Here is an 18,069-nt window from a genome sequence, read left to right as displayed (position 1 = left end):
CAAAAATGGAGATAATAACAGCACCTGATTCCCAAGATTATTGTGAGGATGAAATGAGATATTTGTAAAACTCATGGCAGAGTGCTGCTTAACATGATGATTTCTTCCCAAAGGCTTCTTCCCTCTCTCTCTCTCCTTTCCAAATATTATGTTATATATGAATTGGTGAAAGTCAGGATCATGTGGATCCTTTAGAGAGCATGGAACAATATCAAGAGACTCCAGAATGGCTCAAAAGAGGAATAAAATCCATGAAAGAAAAAATTAGGAATGCTTCTATATCAGAAATTAGAGCTCTTGGTGTAGAATTGTAAAATACATTTTAAATCATATTACATAGGCTCTATCTAAAGAATCAAAAAAAAGTAACAGATTTGGGACGCAAAAATAGTGGAGGAAAACTGACAAATGAAAATTAAAAGGAGATAATATTAAAATAACAAATGTATTCAGAACAAACCAAAACTGACTGACCTAGAAGATGAACTATTCAGAAGTAACTCAAAGATAATAGATCTCCCAAAATAATGATGTCAAAAAGCCTGGACAACATAATGCAGGTAATAATAATAATATAAGAAAACTATCCAGAACCTCTGAGCACCAATCATTGTTTGAAAAAAAGATGCAAAACACTGGAAGAAAACAAAAGACCCACACATCAAACTTCAAGATAGTGGTTAAACTTGACAATTTCAAAGACAATTTATAAATTTTACAAGTGATGAGATTTTTTTTCAAATATTAAAAAAAATATATAAATAAACCAAGGTAATTCCATAGTCACAAAAAACCCTAAATCAAAACTGAACATCATGGGTTTATAATAATCAAGATTAGCACCAAAGAAGGAATATAAGCACATATAATATACTTTACTATCATCTTTGCAACTGGGGGTCTAGGGAAGTAGAATAAGACGTATGCTATTGGACTTATTTGATTTGTTAGTTTTGCTGAATATCTTATTCCCCTACAATTTTTTTTCATTGCTTATGTTTCTATAAGGCAGGCATAGATTTGGGGAAATGGGCAAACTCAAAGAATAATCTGGAAAATGAAAGCAATGTAAAAAAGAGATAAAATTTTTAAAAATAAAATTAATAAAAATTAGAAGTTGAAGAGAAGGAAGGATGGAAGTATAGGGAAAGAGAAAGGACAAAAAAGAAAAGAATAGACAGTGAAAGAAGGAAAAGGAAATATAGAAGTAAAATCCAGGAATATGGAAAAGAGTAGAGAAAAGGGAGGGGGGAAGGGAGAAATAGTTCACCAAAATAATTAGTTTAAGCAAAATTGTAATGACTTAAAAGATGAAAAGGATATTAAACACAATAGCAATACTAAAGAACTAGAAGATACAAGCCTAACAATCCTAACTTTACACTTGAATGGATTAAAGTCTATTAAAATGAAAGAAAGTGGCAAAATAAATTAGAAAACAAAACAAAATTTGATTGTATAAAATAAATGCATCTAAAAATTAAGAACACATATAGAGTCAAATTTTATTATACATTAGATTTCAAAAAAAACAAGAGTTGGAATTAGGCTATCAAACAAAGCAAAAATAAAAAGTCACTCTCAGTAGAGAAAAGCAAGGAGATTATATTGTGCTTAAAAGAAATAAAAATCTATGAACTAGAATATGCACTAAGCATATTTATACCAAATGACTTAGCACCTAAATTCATTAAGAAAAAAATAATTGAATTGCAAAAAAGAAATGAAGGATTGGGACTCCTCACCTACTTTCTCCTCTTTCCTCCTTTCCTTCATGTGGCTAAGCTGCATCAATGCCTTTTCCACTTCTTCTAAGGTGGGGAATGCAAGGGTGTGCTAGCAGAGCCCCTGAAGTCTTGGGATGTCCTTCTTCTTGAAGCATCACATTTTCAGCCCATCTGATTATTTCTCTATTTTCTCCACCTCATCCACATGGCAAGGAATAGTCAGTGTCTGTTGCTTTTATTGGATGGGCAGGGAAAGAAGGGAGCATTTGGACAATCACTGCAAAGTAAAGGATCCGAAGATTGGCCCTCTATCAACTGATGAATTTGCTAGTCTTCTTGCTACTGTTGTGGAGGGATCCTAAGGGATGTTCAAAATGATTCAAGTTCTCTGGTGTTAATTGACAAAGAACCTCATCTTGTGAGAGATTCTGTCTTTTCTTCTGTGAATATAATAATAGCAGAACAACTTTTATATGGTGTTTCAAGGTTTGCAAGGCATCACACATAATCTACTAACTCATTTAATCTGGTCAAAAGCCCTATGATGTAGGTGCTGTTATTTTACCATTTCACTGATGAAGAAATGAGTCACAAAAATCTTTAAATATCTTGCCCAGGGTCACATGGGTGCTAAGTATTTAATCCAGGATTTGAACCCTGGTCTTCCTGACTCCACTGCCATCAGTCCACTATGACATTATTTTTCATCTAGCTCAAAATTGCTTTGGAGGGGAGGAGTTGAGATGGACAGTTGAAGGGGTTTGGAGAAAGTGACTATGTTACTAGTTTTTTTGCATCAAGATATATGTGTATGATGTTTGTCCTTTGCTCTCTAAGAAGACTATGACATCAGGAAGGTGATGCCATGACAAGCACATGAATTGGATTTGAGTGAGAGGGAGGTGTGCTAAGTCACCAGCCTCACTTTCTCCTCCAGAACTCCCTGGATCTGGATAAGAATTAATATGACTGGCGACAGCCCAGGATGTGAGGCAGTCAGGGTTAAGTGAGTTGCCTAAGATCACACAGCTAGGATATGTCAAGTGTCTGAGGCTGGATTCAAACTCAGGTCCTCCTCACTCTAGGGCTGGTGCTCCATTCACTGCACCATCTAGCTTCCATGTATGTATTTTGTGTGTTTGTGTGTACATATGTAGCAAAGGATCACATACATATGTATGTAGAAGTGCTGGGCACATGATGGATGTTTTTCAAAGGCTTCTTCCCTCTCCTTCTCTCCTTCCAAAATACAACAATATGAATGAAATTTTTCCTATTGAAAGCGAGGCTCGTGTGGATCCTTTAGAGAGCATGGAACAATACCAAGAGAGCCCAGAATAGCTCAAAAAAAAGAAATGAAATCCATGAAAGAAAAAATTAGGAATGATTCTATTATCAGAAGTTAGAACTCTTAAAAAAATTATAAAATAAGGGGGCAGCTAGGTGGCACAGTGGATAGAGCACTGGACCTGGAGTCAGGAGACCTGAGTTCAAATGTGACCTCAGACACTTCATAATTACCTAGCTGTGTGGCCTTGGGAAAGCCACTTAACCCCATTGCCTTGCAAAAAAAAAAAACTTAAAAAAATTATAAAATACTTCTCTAGTCTTGATTCAGACCCCTTTGGATATTGGTGGACAATTACACCCCCAGATTCATCATTCAGCATCTAACTTCTAGGTATGGCTTCTCCAGTTCTTGATTAAGTCCGAATGCTGTTAAACCAGACAGTATTGCCATCTTTGCCCAAGATGCCCAATACTGTTAAATCATTAATGGCAAGATCTGTGTGTGGACTAGTTGGAAAATAGGAAACGCTCTGTCTTCCCAACCAAAGAGACCACCAGGATGTGTGTTGCTGCTGATCACACTATCACTTTTACCCTGACAGATGTATGACAAGAGGAATAGGAAAAGGAGTCCAAGGGATTTTGTTTGTGACTTAGCATTTTCCTCTCTTTGTGGAGAGAACTTTTTACTTTGATAGTGCTGGAAACTGTAGGAAGTTGTCATACTAATTTTATTTAGGTTTTGAGAATTCAACGTTTGTTTGTATGGAATAAGAGTATTTCCCTTTTCAGCTTCACCCAAATGAAGGTCTTTTGGGCATACTGGGAATTCCTGTCTATTAATGATTTTTTAAAAAATCCCCTGACTACCTCTTTCCAAGCTCTCATTATGGTGTACAAGTGATTCTGGGTTCTTGATATCAATGCTCTGGAACCCAAGCTCCTCTCCAAGCAACTGGTGTAACTGATTCTCCAGGCTTTCTCTACTATACCAATAAGAGTCTAAAGTCAGGTTTAAACTCAAATCTTCACTATTCCAGACCTTACATTCTATTCAGTCACTGCATCGCCTAGAGTGACATCAAAGGGGTCCACAAAGGTTTCTCAAAATCATAGATTTTAAAAGATGACACATGATTATCTAGACCAAATGCCTCATTTAAGGATTTTAATCATATTTTTTCTTTTTGCAAAGTAGGGTTAAGTGACTTGTCCAAGTTACATAGCTAGGTAATTATTGTCTGAGGCTAGATTTGAACTTAGGTCTTCCCGAGTCCAAGGCCAGTACTTTATCCACTGCACCACCTAGCTGTCCCTTTATCAGATTTTAAGTGATTTGCCCAGGGTCTTGGAGTTACTGAGTGACCATCAGTCAGTTAATGAGCATTTGTTAAGTGCCAGAGGGCAGCTAGGTAGCACAATGGATAAGTGCTAGATCTCCAGTCAGGAAGACCTGAGTTCAAACCTAGCCCCAGACACTTATTAGAAGTGTGACCCTGGGCAAGTCACTTAACCCTATTTGCCTCAATTTCTATATTTATAAAATGAACTGGAAAAGGAAATGGAAAACCACTCCAGTACCTTTGCAAAAAAAAAAAAAAATAGGATCACAGAAGTTCAACAAAACAGAAATAAATGAATGTTAACAAATGCAAGTGCCTCCTAGAGGCATAAGGAAGACCAAAACTGTGTCTTGTGTGATAGTCCTCTGCATTTTGGTCATATTAAAATGTCTCTCTTCCTCAAGTAATCCATTGTAAGCTCAAGTTGGCTCCTGACTTTCAAGAGATCTTCTAGTTGAATGGATTGGATTGATTCCAGGGTTTGAAACTTGTGATTCATCAAGAAGTCTTCAAGCCAGAGAGAGAGGCTCCATTTTGATTCAGAATTTTTGGGATTCAAAGTAATAATAACTGGCATTTAAAGAGAATTTTAGCATCTGTAAAATATTTTTTATATACTTCATCACGTTTAAGCCTGACAACAACCTTCCAGGGCAGCTTGCACTGAAATATTATTAGATAGATATCATTAGGCCCATAAATATGACTTTGTTGGTTTATTATCTTTAATGAAGAAATTCATTACTCAAAACCATAGCAAAATAGCAACCAGATAAAGTATACATGAAAGAATATATACCAGACAATACAGAATACAGGAGCTCTCCCTTAGATAGTGAGGTAACTCAGTTCAAGCAAAAGGGAAAGTTGCAGATCTCACCCAAGAGTTATTCCAAGACTCTAGTGCAGCAGCTGGGAACAGAGGCATGATAGAACCTGCCAACTCCTTTCACCTCGTCCCAGAATTTATTTCTTTACCAGCTTGAAGTAGGATTGGCTGCTTCTATCGTCTCTGTCAAAGCTTGGCACCAGATGCCCCTGAAGCAAATCAATTCTTGAAGAGGACTCCTAGACCTTCTAAAGAACAAAAGAGCCCTCTTCTCTTTCACTTTCAACAACTCTGCCTTCCCATCTCACATAGGGCAGAGCATTTATCTCAACCAATGAGAAGAGAGTCCCATTCCAATGGACTTTGGCCATAAACAACTTTATTAACAAGCATTTATTCACTCTCCCTCCCACTTATGACCTTCAATTAAACAAAAAGAAAAAACCTTCATAACAAATCTGCACAGTCAAGCAAAACAAATTCCCTATTTGGTCATGATCAAAAATGTGAGTCTCATTCTGCATTTTTGAGTTCACCACCTCTATTTTTTTCTTCAGCTGAGATATCTCACAGCACAAGCTTTTCAATGGTTGTTCAATATTTTATGAACAAAGGTGTTTTTTCCCCCTAAACTTTGTAATCTTGTTTTACTTGTCTTTGAACAAATCTGAATCTTATTCTGACTCTTAATTTTTGGTACTAGTTCCATGAACATTAGCTTTTCTTCAACTAAGTGGCCCTTACTCTTTTGAAGTAATCCAATATGTATGAATGACCAGATAATCCATAGATATGACAAACATTAGTTCTAACTGTCAGGGTCCAAAAAATCTTCATCCTTGGGTGCATTTCCAAAGTCAACTTTTTAGAATATAGCTTCTCATATACCAAAACTGCATTCCTTTCCCCTGCCTCCATCATATACATCATTTTTATTCTCATCTGAGTCACAATTTTAACAATTTACATTTGAGTGAGATCCAACTGCCAGTTCAACTTGGACAATGCTCTTCTTGTTATTCTTGTTCTTCCCCTTCTTCTTCTTCTTCCTCCTCCCCTACCCCTCCTCCTCCTCCTTCTCTTTTCTACTTCTTCTTCTTCTTTTCTTCTTCTTCTTCTTCTTCTTCTTCTTCTTCTCCTCCTCCTCCTTCTCCTCCTCCTCCTCCTTGTGCTCCGCCTCCTTCCTTCCTTCCTTCTTCTTTTCATTACATGTGGTCCTGCTCTCCATGTAGGAAGTTATCCCCTTCCATGTGAGTGCTTAGTCCAAAGGAATATAATTTTAGGTCACTTGTATTTTGTAAAATATCTTAGGGTTTAGGGGTTTGATCTTTTTAATTTCCTTTTTTTTTTCAAAAAACTAGGACATTGAACTCTGGCTTTGGCAGTTTTCATTTATGACTTCTTGAAATATAGCTCCAAAAAAACAGCCCTTGATGAAGCTCATTAGGATTCAAATGGAGCTACTTGATTAAGTCTTTAAACCCAAATCATTCTAGTTTTCATTGAATAGATGATAATAATAGGTTTCAGTCCAAACCTCTTTTGCTCACTATTGGGTTTTGATGGCTCAGAGTGAGTGTAAATAGTAATTGGTTTTTGTTCTGACCAAAAACTGTGAGAGTTTTTCCTTCCCAGATTGATTCTTTTGTGATAGCAAACTAGATCATCTTTTATCTTAGTTCTAACAACCCTTAAGCACTGAATGGCTATTTCCTAAGAGATACTGAGAAGTGGGGAAGACCTTAGTTTCTAAAGGCCAAAGTCACCTAAGGCGTCCTGGGCCATTTCAGTTGGCTTAACTTTTGTCCTAGCACTGGACTCCTGATGACTTTGGAGGAAAGGATGAGGCTGATGATTTCTGTAGCTCTGCCTTACTTAAATCCAATTCATGCACAATTCAAGACATCACCTTCATGATGCCTTTGGTCCTCTTTAAAAAGTAAGAACCAGCAACTACAACAATAACAATAGAAGAGGGTACAGCTTTCAAACTAAATGAAGATTCTCCCTTTCTTTTCCCAAGGCAGCCAGAAATGGTGAAGATCTTGTTAATCCATAGCAAGGATGCTGTTATAAATGAATGAAAGAAAAACCTGCTAGAGTGAGAGAAAATTGTGGATTTTATTCATGAACCTTGCAAGGTATGGTTACCTCACCTGGCATGAGGCACAAGGTGGCCTTGGAACATCAGGTATATAGTCTTCAGAAACTCTTTACCCTCCCTCTTCTATTTTCATAGGCTCTCAGAGTTTGAGTTACAATCTAAGAGGTCCACCCATTCCATGACATGCCCCTAATATGATTCCCCCCCACATCATATGATGCATGATATGCTGATGAACCCCAATCATCACAGAGGGTGTGTGGGTTAATATTCAGTTACCTAATTGCACAAACTCAGTTGCATTAGATCAAAATCCCTAGGTCACTCTTGACCAGTTGAAAACCCGTTTTGGATTTGCCATCTCTAGAATGGGATTAAGAAAACTTTCCTAGTTTTGTGATTAGCTGGGCTATTCCCCCTTTGTAATGGATTCTCTAAGGGCCCCCCTCCACACCCTGTGAAGGTCAACACCCTACAATCCTCACAGGTGCCATGAACTGAACTGGGTGGCAGGGGGACTACTTAGCTTAGATATTCCCTTTTACTCTGTAGCCCCCAAAAAGGGACTGGGGTTGGGTTGGGTTTGGTCTGTTACATTTCTTTTTTCATCTCTAGACCAGGTGGTAGATTACCCACAGGATTCAGAATTAAGCCATGGCAAACATGGAGATAGAATCCAGGATGGATAAACAGCAAGTCCAACTACGAAGCTCTGAGAAACTAGGGTACTGGAACTTGAGTCCAACATGAGCTTTGGACTTGGAATATGTTAAATGAAAAGTCAAGTAGAATGCCCCCCCCACACCCATTTAATTTGTTTTTAACTCTGGCTCTTGCAACAGGGATTTTTTTTTTCTTGTTGGGCTCTGTAGCAACTGTTCTTTGATTCATAGCATATCATGGGTACTGGGTAAATGCTTAATGAAATAAATTCTATTTCCTAGAGAACACTCACCAATCTCTCAGGGTTGTTGAGGGGCTTGTATGAAATACCAATTGTACAAATCTTAGCAGTACCTGATACATGTAAATGCAATATAAATGCTAGCTATTGTTGTCATGAGTATGATTGCCAATCACTGCTCCTCTCTCTCTGAACTAGGCTGCTCCTCAGAGGACAGAAATATCATTAATCATTTGGCTTCATCTCAAAGCCTTACTAGGACCTGCCAGCACTTGTCCTAAGGATTATTTTTAGCTATTCAGAAATACACTTGAGAAAACTTTGTCACCTTTGGCGGGGGAGGGCAAACAAAATACCTTTGAGAATGAGGCAGTTTGATTTCTGTCCCTTTGGATTTTTCCTCTCTCTCTTAAGGGGAGATGGGTAGATTTTATCTCTGGTAGGCTTGTGCCAATTTTAAGACTTTCTCTCCACATTATGGTGAGTTATCAGAGGAGAACTCTAGGGGAGAATCAAAGTCCTCCAGAAGCTAACAGGGTCACAACTGGGTGGCCTGAAGGTGTAAAGAATAACCAGTGCTACAGGTATATGTGAATCCTTAATATCCTCCCTCTACTACTAAGAAGCTTCTTTCATATCTCTTAGGGTTTCTTTTCTCCCCGCTCCAAAATCAGCAAGAATAAAATGTCTGCTTTCTATGATCCATGTTAATAGAGAGCAACTACTAAACAGATGCTACAAATCATCAATTAAGAAAAATTCCTTGATATCTTTGGCAAGCAAGCTATGTATTTTTTTCTGCACTAACTCAACTTGTTGAGTCATTATTAATTAAGTGACATTTCCTAAAATATAGAAACCAGTGATGGAAAATAGTTGGCAAGCCAATAAACCAGGATTTCAGAGTTATTTTAATTTGCTATGTTGAATGGCATTGCCCATGGCTGAATTAATTATCAATGAGCAAATATATCTTCTTTTTTTGGTCAGGGAAAGTTTTAATTTTAAAAAAGTTTGTAAAGGGAAACAGTTAATCACTAATTACAAGAACAGTATTATGAAAAGTAGAAGGGGGGAACATGAAGCAATAGACAGAGAGAGAGAGCCTTAGAATCATGTAAGATCTGGGTTACAATTCTTCCTCTAATGCAGTGGTGCTTAAAATGTGGTCCAGGGATTTCCTAGAGGTTCTCAGGACCCTTACATTAAAATAATTTTCACAATAATACTAGGATACTTTAATAATTATAATAGTAATAATAACTAACTTTTCTATATCAATTACTATGTTTCAGGCACTGTGCTAAGCACCTCCTTTGATCCTTGAAACAAATGGTATTATCCCCATTTAACAGATGAGGAAACTGAGGCAAGCAGGGATTTAGTGACTTGTTCAGATTCACACAACTAGTACCTACTATCTGAGACTAAATTTGAACTCATCTTCCTGACTCCAAACCTTATATTCAATAATTTTTTAGGGGGTGGTGTCAAAATGGCATAGTGACAGGAAGTATTTTTATTTAGCTTCACATGTCTCTTCCATGACATCCTAGAAGATGCACCAGATTGAATTTTGTTTGGAATATCCAAGAATCCATTATAGTGAGTTAATTTTCCAGTCCACTGAAGCTTAGGAAGGCAACTTATTTGAAAAATAGAAGAGAAATAATTTAAGAATTACTGGGGGAAGCTAGGTGGTACAGTGGATAGAGCACCAGCCCTGGAGTTAGGAGTTCCTCAGTTCAAATCCAACATCATACACTTAATAATTTACCTAGTTGTTTGACCTTGGGCAAGTCACTTAACCCCATTGCCTTACAAAAAGCCAACAAAAAAGAATTACTGGACTATCTGAGAGCCATGAATAACCAAAAAAAAAAAAAGAGCCTAGATATTATATTAAAGAAAACTACCCAGAAATCTTAGAATCAGGGCAGAATAGAAATTGAAAGAATTCACCAGTTACCTCCTGAAAGAAACCTAGGATGAAAACTATCAAGAAGCCTATGGCCAAAGTCTAGAGTATCTAAGGCAATGAGAAAATACTAAAAGCATTCAGAAAGAAACTATTCAAATCTCAAAGAGCCACAGTCAGGAACAAACAGGATTTAATAGTTACCACTCTAAAGAAAAGAAGGACTGGGAATGTGATATTCCTAAAGGCAAAGGATCTAAGGTAACAATAAAGAATAACATATCCAGGAAAAAATAAGCATATTTTTACAGGAGGAAAAGTGGTTATTTAATGCAATAAACAACTTTCAAACATTCTTGTTAAAAAGACATGATGAACAAAAAAGTTGACATGCAAATGCCAGACTCAGAAGAAGCATAAAAAGAAACATGAGTCAGAAATCATAAAGGACTAAACAAAATTAAACTGTTCACATTCTTATATGGAAAAGGTGCTATATGTAGCCCCCCAAAATGCTATTGGTACCAGGAGCTTTAGATTTTAATTGGACAGAGTCTGAGTATGATTCTATTATGTTCAGATTTTTATAATCTACTATATTCTCAAAAGAAACATGAAAGGATAGGGAAGAGGAATACACTAGGAGAAGGAGAGAGAGAGAGAGAGAAAGAAAGAAGGGATTGGGGGAAGTATCTCATATAAATAAGACATGCACGGAAGAATTTAGACAGTGGGGGAGAGCATCTGAATTGGTTGAGCACAGTGTCTGAAATGTACATACATATCTATTTTTCCACATTCCACATAAGAATAAACATACAAATACAGTTGAATACAGAAATTCATCTTGCCCTCCAGGGAAGTAGGAGGGAAAGGGTGTAAGACAAATTTGGGGGGCGGGGGAATAAGAGAGAGACAGAGAGAGAGAGAGAGAGAGAGAGAGAGTAATTTAAGAGAGACAAACAATGTAAAGAAAGGGCAATATAAAAAAAAGAAAGAAGGATAAGCATAAGAGAATAAGATGCCCAGATACTAGGGAATGTATAAACAAATTTATGGCAATGACATATAAATGTATAGTAGAACTTATCTCAGTGCCAATCACATATTAAAGCATTTAATAATGGTGTACTGACTGACTGAATGTGATGGAAGCCTTTTGTGCTATTGAAAATGATAAAAGAAAGTTTTAGAAAAGTCTGAAAAGATCTGTAGAAATTGATGCAAAGTAAAATGATGAAAACCAGGGGAACAATTTATACAAAAACAGCACCATTGTAAAGACAAAGAATTCTGTTCAGTGCAATGATCAATCACAGTTCAAAAAGGACTCAAAATGAAACCATTCTATTGACTTCCATATAGAGGGTTGATGGACTCAGAATGCAGATTGAAGTTTCTTTTCTTTTGTTTTTCTTGCCTTCTCAATGGATGGGAAGGGAAGAAGATAATTCAGAACTGATAAGAAAATGAAATGCAATTTTTTTTTAAAAGGAGGGTAAAGGAGTTCTGAAACCAAAATTTGGGGGAACTACTGCTCTAATAGACCCTGACTGGGTAACCCATAGGCAAATTATTTGATTTAGCTAGGTCTTTTTTTTTTACATTTAATTCTGATTTTAATTTTCTGTTGCATATTCTCTCCCTCCTTTATCCTTTCCCCTACTCATTGAGAAGTCAAGTAATATGAAACCCTCTCAGTGTACATACACATACATGCACATATACAAACATATATAAAGAAAAACATATTTCTACACTAGTCATGCTAGAAGAAAAATAGAAAGATAAAGAAAAGCAAAAAAAAATATTTTTGATCTGCATTGAATCCCATCGTTTGGTGGATCATTGAATTGATGAGTTACTAGGATGATTTTCCTTATAAAATTATTATTATTACTATATAAATCTCAAGTTTTTCTGAAATCATTACCTTCATAATATCTTTAACACATTAGCCTTCCATAACATTTATGTGCTATAACTTGTTCAATTATTCCCCAACTTATGGAAAGTTCTTTGCTAATATAAAAATAGCTGCAATAAATATGTTTGTACATATGGGTCCTTTTCTTTTTTCTTTGATCTCAATAACTTAATAACCAGCAACATTGTTGGATCAGAGGGCATGCACAGTTTTATAACCCTTTAAAAATAGTTCCAAGTTGTTTTCCAGAATGATTAGATCAGTTCACAACTCCACCAACACAGCATAAGTATATATATCTATTTTTCCACATTCCCTCCAGCATTTCTCATTTTCATTTTCTGTCATCTTAGTCAATCTGATGGATGTGAAGTGGTAACTCATAATTGTGTTAATTTGTATTTTTTTCAAGTATTAGTGATTCAGAGCATTATTTCTTATGACTATAATTTTTTATATTTTAATATTTTATTATTTATTTTATTATTTTATTTTTATTCATTTATTTTTATTTTTATTTATTTATTTGTTTGTTTATTCATTTATTTATTCGTTTATTTATTTTTTATTTATTTTTATTCATAATTTATTTTTATTTTATTTATTTATTTTATTTATTTATCATGTTTTATTTATTTATTATTCCATTGTTTTTTATTATTTTATTAATAATATTTTATTTCTTTTCTAAAAACTAACTATTCATATCCTTTCATTTAGTAACTGGGAAATGATTCCTATTTTTTTTTAATTTAGTTTGGTTCTCTATAATACTTGAGAAGTTTCTGCCATAGGCAGGGCACATAGGAACATTTGGAATTGGAGATATTTATAAATTTGTACATCTCATATTTTTTGAGTTACTACAACCAGTGTGTGGAAATCTCTTTGACTTGTAAAATGCACACACAAAAAATCAAAAATAAAAATAGCATTCTTTGATCTACATTCATATTCTATCAGTTCTTTTTCAGGAGATTGATAACATTTTTCATCTTAAGTCTTTGAGCACTGTCTGAGCATTGTTTTGCTGAGGATAGCCAAACCATGCACAGTTGATCACCATACAGTATTACTGCATACAATGATCTCCTGGTTCTGCTCACTTCACTTTGCATTTATTCATGGAAATCTTTCCAGGTTCTGAAAGCATCTTGCTCATATCTTATAATATTGCAATCATATACTACAACTTGCTCAACTATTCCACAATTCATAGAAATTCCTTCAATTTCCAATTCTTTGCTGCCACTAAAAAAGCTGCTATAAATTTTCCTTTTTTTAATCTCTTTGTATATAATAGCATTGCTATTGTTGGGTCAAAGGACATGCACAATTTTATAGCCATTTGGGCCTAGTTCCAAGAGGATATTTAGCCCCAGGTTCTCTGACTCCAAAGCCAGTCCTCTTGGCACTGTATCACACTGCCACCTGTCTTCCCTGATATCTGGAAAAAAAAAACAAAGAGCAAAGGTCATTGTCCTCTGTTGCCACAGAATTATATTAGTGAGAGTCCTGTCCAGTGGTATTTTGTCCATTTTCTGATTAATAAAATCCTTCCCAGATCCATGTAACCTAGTCTCTCTGCCTCAGATGAAACCACTTTTCCACTGCAATCACTCTATGATCCCCCAAACTTCTCTTGCCTCTTTTTCTGCTTTGTAACTCCTATTCTACTGTTAACATACCTTGATTTACGCTAGATAACTTCCTCTAACACCAGTTGCTTCTTCTCCTGTCCTTCATTAGACATTGAATTCTTGAGCAACCTTGCCAATACCAGGTTCCCCTTCTCTCACACTCTCAATATATTGGCTTTGGATGAAGTTGTCACCTTCCTTGCTCCTCCTGACCAATCTTTCATCTTCCCCCAAAACTTCATTCCCTCTTTATCTCCCTATACTCCCAATTCATCATTTTTGCTCTGGACTCACTTTCCTCCCTTCCTAGTCTTCACTCTATGGTTGAACCTTTCAACTATAGTGTTCTCTAGCTAGAATCCCTTATCCCTCCAAGACTCATGCCTTGCTAAATCTTTGCCATCATCTTTTTCCAATCCTGCTCCTACATCACTAGGTAATGTCACATGTACCAATTAGGTCCAATACAAATTCATGTCTTCTGATATCAGTTGTCTCTTAACTGCCATGTAAGAGCTTTGATTCTTCTGTGATTGACTCTTTCATCCATTTCCTTCTAATTGCATCAGACTTCCTTTCTCCTCAATCTCTTAGTATCATGAGCATCTCTTTATAACTCACCCCATTCCCCCACTCTTGACACATACTGAGTGTGGACCAGTCACTTAATTGTTTAGTAACCTAGGCAATCCATCTCTAGGGAAAGAATTGATGGAGTCTGAAGGCAGATCAAAGGATTCTATTTTTTTTTACTTTCTTATTTTTTTGTGTATTTTTTGTTCTTATTTTCTTTCACCATATGACTAATGTGGAAATACGTTTTACTTTACCCAATGTGTATAACCCATATAAAATTGTTTACCTTCTCAATGAAGGTAGAAAGGGAAGAAAAGAATTTGGAATTAGACTATATAAAAGAAAAAATGTTTAAAGTTGTTTTTACATGCAATTGGAAAAAATAAATTGCTTAATTTTTAAAAATCCACCTCAAGCAAGTCACAACCTTTTTGCATTTAATTTTGCTTCACTGTAAAATGAGGGATTTAACCAGATGGCCTTTGGGCTTCCATATATCTCCACATCTATGTATGACCCTGATAATCCTATGATCCTATGTTGATTCAACATAACAATCAGATTAGGCATCTAAGTAAGTGAATACCTGGTGTTTAGTCCAATTTGTTTGCTTTATTTTAATGTCACAAACCCAGAAGTTACTGTGTGCTTCCTGAATATGAATCCTGCCATTCTCCTGGTAACAAAGGCCATGCTCCTAGAGGTCCTGGTGGAGAGATATCTTGTATCTGAAGTCCTGATCTTAGATAGAATTCTGGGGGAAGAGACTTAGCCTACATTTTCCAATGCAAAAATTCAGTCCTTGAAGATTGGCTGGGTTATTTTCACACAATATTCATCTAAGAGAAGCATTTAAAAAAACTCCAAGATGTGCAACAATGGATGGGATTTGATAACAAGAGGTTTGTCCCAAGTGCTATCCTTGATGACTTCCCTTAAGGTCCTTCCAGTTGCTCACTTTGGGAAACTTTACCTTTTTCCTACCCAACAATCCTTTTTCTGCCATCCCGGAAGTGTTATGTTTAGAATAGAGGTATAATAACCAACCCAGACTTCTAAACTTACCTTGCCAACTTAAGGCTCTTATGGATAACTATTCTAACAGACACCAAGGGAAATCTGTACCTCAGAGCTTTTACCATTTCAAGTCATAAGCCTGACTGATGTGCTTCCCATTAAAATTAGCCAATAAACACAATTGTTGTTCAGTCCTTCAGTTTTGTCTAACTCTTCAGATCCTATGGATCTGATGGTGAGACTGAATTGGTTTGCCATTTCCTTCTTCAATGGATCACCTTTGGTTACAACTCTCCACTATGACCTGTGCATCTTGGATAACCTTGTTTAGCATAGCTCATAGTTTCTTTGAGCTATGCAAACTCCTCTGTTTTAACAGGCAATTCTTTATTGTACATTCTTTTAGAAAATAAAACCAAACATTTGTTTATCTGGGGGAGAGGAGACAGGAGAGTCTGGGGAGTCACATAAATATAAAGACAAATAAGAAATGAAGGAGGTAGACACACACACACAGTGACTAATGTAATGAGACACAATTTTAAGGTACACACATATGTCCTTCGATTTCCTCAGGAGACCACAGGTCCACATCAATGATACCATTAATCATAACATTTAAGAATTCCTTATAGAATCATATAAGAAATTCTGTATCATTACTTTGTAATCATTCCTCAGTTTTTTACCTCATGAAGGTGGCCGACCCAACTTTATTTACCAGATCAAAAAAAACTTGGTCATTTCAAGGGGAAAGGAGTAAATTCTGTTTTTTTTAAAAGGTTTTTTTGCAAGGCAATGGGATTAAGTGGCTTGCCCAAGGCCACAGGAGCTAGGTAACTATTAAGTGTCTGAGGCCAGATTTGAACTCAGGTACTCCCGACTCCAGGGCTGGTGCTCTCTCCACTGCACCACCTAGCTGCCCCAAATTCTGTCCTTTTAAGAATAAAAATTTGTGGTCACTGAGGAAAAAAACAAACTATATATATATAAATAAATAAATGTGACATTACTTCCAAATTCCAAAAAATGTCTTAAGCAATGGCATCCATCTGGAGATAAAGTTATAAATGAACATTCAGAACAGTTAAGTGCTGAGACCTGTTTAAAGTGTCACATTAATTTACAGTCACATTCCATAAAAGGCAGGAACTTCTCATCTGCAACAATCTGAATAACAATATGGAGAAAATATTATATAGACTGTGATCATTAGCAGAGAAAGTCAACTTAGTGTGTGAGAGATGGTTTTTGTGGTTGAAATTTGAGCAGTTTCCGAATTGGTGAGGCTTCCAACTGCTGGGCTGTCCTCTTTTCAAGTTTCATTGACAACTTCTTGAAGAATTGGGTAGTATCTTCTATAAAAGAATACAATAGCCTTATTGATCCTTGTAGTTCATCCATCACCATTTCCATGCAGCTAAAAATTTCATTCTGGCTGCCTAATATTTTCTGATAATCAGGTTTTGTGCTAAGAATTTCACTTTGTGATGACTGAAGATACAGAGCAGGGTCCAGTTCTATATCAGTAATTTTGGCTTCCTCCAATGACCTAGAGATATAGTCTTTTATCTCTGTCATTGATGCTTCCAAGGTAATATCTGTTGACTGCCCTTTTGATTCTTCAGAACATTTCTGTAAGGTCCCATCATCTTCAAGTCTATTTGTAAAATGTCTGAATTCTTCAGAAATTGAAGATACTCTGGCTTTAAAAGTATCAAGGCTGATGCCATCGATGTCTCTCAGAAAAGGTTCAAGTTTCTGTGCAGAGAACTGAAAACTGGAGAGTAGGAGACAGCCAAGACGTTTGCTTTCAGCCAAGTCTATGCTGATAGATCTGCTGAGCTCTGTGATATCTTGGTGAAAGGGAGGCAGTGATTTTCGACGGCTTGTTTCTTTCATACTAGCCCTATGCCATGACTGACGCTTCGTTTTTTTTATTGTAGTTATATTCTTGTGGGGTCATGTCAGTGGGCTTGAGATCTTGATCTTTTCCTGCTTTAGGGCTATTCTCAGAATTCTTTCTTTTTCTTGAGACATCTTTGGTGATCTCCAGGGAGTCAGAAGATGCAGTACAAAGATTCAGAGGAGTGGGGTTTGATGTTAATTGATGATCTTGAGTGGGTACCACTACATCCTCTTCAGGCACTCTTGCTGCCTCAGTACCATTCAAAGAAGTCAGCTTGGGTGGAGAGCCTTCGGAATTCCGTCTGGCCGCGCTGCAGCCCCCGCGCCTGCCGTCCCCGCGATCGCGAGCCACAGCCTGGGCCATCTCCCCGGCGGCGCCGCGTCCGAAACTCCCGCGCAACGCGCCGCCGAGCTGCGCCTGCGCAGGGGCGCGACGCGTCCCGGAAGGGGGAAGGAGGTAAACCCAAACTCCTCTGTCGAGACGGGGAAGTGATCCAGGAGGGGAGAAGCAGTTTGATCCTAACAAAAACATTTACAAAGATGGAATGGTAAAAATAGTAGCCCCAGAAACTAGAGCATATCCTCTCACAAATATACAGAGAAGAGCTGAGACAGCATACAACAAAACTCTTACAGAGGCAGAAAAAGAATGATATTCATCCGGAGGAACAAAAGTTCAGAAATCTCAAGCAAGATTGTAAAATAAAACAGGGAGAAGGAAGGTCTAGCAATAGTGAATCTCAAATTATATTATAAAGCAGTAATCTTCAAAACTATTGGATACTGGTTTTTAAAAATGTTTAAAGTTGATCAGTGGAGCAAATTAGGTACACAGCATGCAGAAGCAAACAAATAGAGAAGTATAAAATTCAAATATTGGGGAAAT

General features: G+C 36.7%; 1 pseudogene; it reads right to left on the bottom strand.

The window, feature by feature from the left end:
- Positions 1 to 16,269: 16,269 nt before the first annotated feature.
- Positions 16,270 to 17,547, bottom strand: LOC141516006 (kinetochore-associated protein DSN1 homolog pseudogene; annotated as a pseudogene).
- Positions 17,548 to 18,069: the final 522 nt, after the last annotated feature.

The sequence above is a fragment of the Macrotis lagotis genome, chromosome 3 (genome assembly GCF_037893015.1).
Source record: "Macrotis lagotis isolate mMagLag1 chromosome 3, bilby.v1.9.chrom.fasta, whole genome shotgun sequence".
Lineage (NCBI taxonomy): Eukaryota > Metazoa > Chordata > Mammalia > Peramelemorphia > Peramelidae > Macrotis > Macrotis lagotis.
The sequence above is the reverse complement of the archived record's forward strand: the minus strand, read 5'-3'. Positions and strand labels throughout refer to the sequence as shown.